At 45.1% G+C, this 4,984-nt stretch overlaps 1 pseudogene; it reads right to left on the reverse strand.

Moving 5' to 3' along the window:
- Nucleotides 1-974: 974 nt before the first annotated feature.
- On the reverse strand, nt 975-1,120 carry LOC148353363 (5.8S ribosomal RNA; annotated as a pseudogene).
- Between the last annotated feature and the right edge of the window lie 3,864 nt (nt 1,121-4,984).

The raw sequence follows: 4,984 nt of genomic DNA on the forward strand, positions 1-4,984 counted from the left end.
ATCAAATGAGGAACACGCAGCTGAACCTCTCTCAAATTCAGCCCTTCCCCAGAGTCGGGCTCTCCCAGTTAATAGTGAAGGCCACTTTGGCCACTTCAGACGCGAAGTTTCGGGGTTGCAGGTCGAAAATGAGTCGGCAGTTTACAAGGAATGCTCGCACCTGAGCAGGATCGCCACAAAATATCTCCATTCATAATTTAATCACATTGGAATCACATTTGTTTTTCACTCTACAGTGAACGTTTAACTAATTTCAACATTTTTATTAGCCAAAATAAATGTCAAGCAACTCACAATCCCTGAAAAACACACAATAAAAAACAAAATGTCGATTAAAATAGTTACTTTTCTGTGCAACAAATAAACTATGAATAACCTTTTTTAAAAAAACAACAACTTTTTTTTAATGTAAAGAATAAAGGTGAGAGGGAAACACATCCTTTAAAATGAAGGTGATGTTAAATAAAAATATCTACTGGTCTACAAAAAAAGTAAGTTCAATATGTTAAACTGTGTAAATGTGTCATGTTAATATGACTGCAGTGTGCTTTTCAAGTCACTGAAGACATCCCAAAGCACTTTACTATGCACTTCACACTTACCCATAGAGAGTCAGTCATGCAAGGCACCTACTTCCTCAGCGGGGACATTAGGGGTTCAGTGTATTGCCCAAGATCTCTTTAACATTTAACTTGGAGTAGCTGGGTTTCACACATGCAACCTCTTGATTCTAATAGGCGCCCTCTAACTTCTGAGCTCCAGCTGCCCCAAAGAGTTTCTAGCGTTACAAGCTACTCCACAAATCTTAAGTCAACAATACAGTAAGACCTCGGTTATCGCGGTTAATTGGGACCAAAACCACCCGCAAAAAGTGAAAATCTGTGAAGTAGCGACGACCCTTCAAAAAGAAAAAAAAAATCTCATCTCATCTCATTATCTGCACCGCTTATCCTTATTAGGGTCGCGGGGGGGCTGGAGCCCATCCCAGCCATCTCTGGGCAGTAGGCAGGGGACACCCTGAACTGGTTGCCAGCCAATCGCACCTGCAAATCACATTAGTTCTCGCAGCTAGCTGCGTTCTTCATCGACGCACGAGCCGAGTGATCCACCGCTAAGAGTCGTATAGCTGGGCGATTTTACGTCCGCCCGGGACGATCGGAGACAAATTCATGACAGGGTTTTTACTGCGGGTGCTGTTCGGTCACTCCCGCGAGCGAGCCCCTAACCCGCAGCGCGTGTACTTTCGGGCGCGATACGCACGACACCGACACAGTTACGGGGGATTTCCCAGGCGGCAGACGAATGCGATTGACAAATTTGCGTTTTTCCGCACAGATTTCCTTGTACGTCGTACTCGTCTTAAAATGCATATGAAATGAAATGAAATGAAATGATCTGCATTTATATAGCGCTTTTCAAGTCAATGACCTCCCAAAGCGCTTTACATTGTGCTTCACATTTCCCAATAGCGGCCATGATCTGTGCAGCCATGTAAGGCTGCTAACCTGCTTATTGGGGGTATTGCTGGTTCAGTGTCTTACCCAAGGACACTTCGGCATGTAACACGGACAAGCCGGGATTCGAACTGGGATCCCTTAATCCTAAAACGATCGCTCTACCTCCTGAGCTACGTACAGGTTTGTAAATTGGCCCCGGCGTTTCAAGGCCTATACATTTCATACAAACACACGCAGAAATTGGGATTTATGAGGTAGTTTTGATTAGATTAGATAGATTGTATTAATATATTATTGTCCTTAGTGATACTTAGAGAACGCTTCAAAAAAAATTATTTATAGAAATGTAGAACTATTTAATTTGTCCATTTATCGTAGCATATACATTAAATCTATATTGATTGTGAAATACTGTAGCGGTCCCAGGGTAAATATGAATAGAATAGAATAGAATATACCTTTATTGTCATTGTTACAAAATGGGTTGACATATTGTGACAACGAAATTGGGCAGGTAGACGACCCGAAGGTAACAGAGAACCACAGTCCAAAGTCCTCTAGGAATTTCTGATCCAGACTGACACGATGATGATGGCCAATTAACCTGACATAGCATTGGTAGGAAAACGTCAAAAGATAGCAGTTGTGATCGACGCAACAATCCCTAGTGAAAGCACCATCAGAAAGAATGCAAGAAACTAGACAGATATCAAGGGCTGAAGTAGGTTGTAGAGAGTGAAAGAAACCGTGGAGCCAGTGGTGATGATGGCCCTAAGGGCAATTATGCCTAGACTAGACTGAACTCAAGAGCGTTCTCCATCCGGGCCCCGGTGTTATGGAATGCCCTGCCTCCGGAGATAAGATAAGTAAGTTTTTAAATGGAGGCTTAAGACACACTTCTTTTCCAAAGCTTATGATTGATGCCCACCACATATTCTGTATTGTCCTGTCTTTTTCCGACTGCCTGCCTGGCTGATACGAAGGAGAAGGACGATTTGAGATGAGTCAGCGGACCAGCCTTTGACCTGAAGCATGTCAACCCCTGCATTTACCAGCTGGCAGAGATGGGAAGCTGCATCGTGGCCGTCATAGACTTTCTGGACTAGTTTACAGGCTGGGGGCGTCGTTGGTGTCATGCTTTTTCCGGACATCTTCAACATCTTACCTAATGTTTACTATTCTGTGTACAGTAATGTTAATTGTGATTCACCCTGGTCAATCCTGGAAGGGGGATTACCACATGTTAGGTCCTTTCTCAAGGTTTCTCTTTTTTCCTCACACTGAGGTTTTTGAGTTGTTCCTGCCCGCATGCTGTTTTAAAATCAGGTAATTGTGCAATTTGTAATTGTAATCCTGTGCAGTCCCTCGAGACATTTTTGTGATTAAGGGCTATATAAATAAATGTTACTTGACTTGACTCGGCTCCTGCACAGACCAGGAACTACATTAAAAGTATATATACAAAAGAGTGAGATCTTATTCAGAATCCTCCTCTGTTAGAAAGCCCGATACTGAAGAAGACACTGCCCTGCAGAGTTAACAACTTAAGAATAAACCTGATCGGAATTTTCGGGCCGGGTCAGGCCTTCTCTCTCTGCCTTTTAAAATAAAAACAAAAAGAAAATCCATCTATCTATCTACCCTGATCACATCCCTCGAGAAGGGTGGCCGGCAGCAAGACAAACACATACAAAAAAGGAAAAAATAAAATAAAAAATAAAATATAAAAAGGGAAAAAGTAGCAAAAAAACACACAAATTATTTTTTTGGACCATGGCCAAGTTGAGCACCTTGGCACCCAAGTTGGTCATGCTTTCGTCCTTCTATGTCACTCTGTTTAGGGTGACGCTATACACTCTTCTGTTCAACAGCAAGGCCCGACAGGTGGAAAAAAAAAAAAATTAATAATAATATATATCTATATATCAATAAATTATTTATAGACAACCTCACTATTACAGCAGTAACCCATGTGCAAGCAAGCTGGATCCTGAGGTAGCAACCTGGGCTCGGATGAAATGCAAGTCGAGAGGGGCAGCGTTCTCGGGACAGTAGAGCAGGCTGATGAGTGGCTGCAAAGGATTGAGCGATTAGGCCTACCAGGCAAGTTCAAGACTTGGTTGTTCCAGTACGGTCGCCAAGACTGCTGTGGCTGCTAACGACCTATGAAATCTCTATGACAGCGGTCGAAGGAATTGAGAGGAGGGCAAATAAACATCTCCACAGGTGGCTTGGGATTCCACCAAGCTTCACATCATTAGGGCTTTACATCAGGTCGGGGCAGCTGCAGTTTCCCCTGTCTTCGGTAGTTGAAGAGTTCAAGGGGGCCAAGTTTAGGGCTGTCATGATGCTCAAAGATTCCAGCGACAAGATAGTTAGGGGCGCGGGCGTGATTACAAGATTGGGGTGTAAATGGGCAGCAGACAGCCAAGTACATCAGGCAGAACGCAGGCTGAGATTGAAAGATGTCATCTAAAATGCATGCATAGGGCGTCAGGGACTAGGGTCTACTCATTTCCAGCAATGGTCAAAAGCTGATCCAAGGCAGAGGAGAGACATGGTGCAGGCCGAGGTCCGTCAACTGGAGGAGGAAGGCATGTGGTACAGGGAGGTGGAGTTTGGGGTCCAAGGAGCCTGGACGAAGTGTGACGTACCAAAGCAAGGAATCACCTGGACGGAATTCTAGCGGTTGGAATCGTTCCGGATCGCTTTCTTGCTCCGTTCAGTGTACGAAACCCTTCCAACACCAACCAACCTGTACAAGTGGGGGCTAAGGGAGGACCCACAGTGCAGGCTATGTGGTGGGAGAGGGACACTGGCGCATATTCTGCCAGGATGCCAGACTGCTCTTAGCCAGGGGAGATACCGCTGGCGCCATGACAAGGTCCTCGGTGCACTGGCTTACATCTTGGAGCAGGAAAGGCAGAACCTCAACTTAGTCCAATAAATTCCATCCAGTTCATCAGGGAAGGGGAGAAACCGGCATCCTCCAAGAAGACCAAGAAGAGCCTGACCAAGATGAGGGTTGACCTGGGAAGGAAATCACACTTTCCCCAGGTAGTCGAAACTTCCTTGAGGCCAGACATCGTGATTTGGTCAGAAGAGGCTAAAAAAAATCATCCTGATTGAGCTAATTGTACCGTGGGAAGAAGGATGCAGCGAAGCCCATAAAAGAAAAAATGCCAAACATCAAGTACTGGTCCAACAATGCAGGGACAAGGGATGGCAGACCTGGCTATTCTCAGTGGAGGTCGGGTGCAGGGGCTTTCCAGCGCAGTCTGTATGGGACACATTAACAGCTCTGGGAATAAGTGGAAGGGAGAGGAAAGCAGCTGCCCACAGGGTGGGGGAGGCCGCGGAGAGAGCCTCTTGCTGGCTCTGAAGTAGGAGAGAGGAGTTTAGCTGGGTACCAGGAGAAGATGGGCAGTGACTGGCCATCACTGCCAGCCCGCCAACTCGAGGGCGTCGTGGTTTTATATATATGTATAAATATATATATATATATATATATACACACACACATACAC

The sequence above is a fragment of the Urocampus carinirostris genome, chromosome 14 (assembly GCF_059441175.1).
Source record: "Urocampus carinirostris isolate Australia breed hairy pipefish chromosome 14, RoL_Ucar_1.0, whole genome shotgun sequence".
Taxonomy (NCBI): domain Eukaryota; kingdom Metazoa; phylum Chordata; class Actinopteri; order Syngnathiformes; family Syngnathidae; genus Urocampus; species Urocampus carinirostris.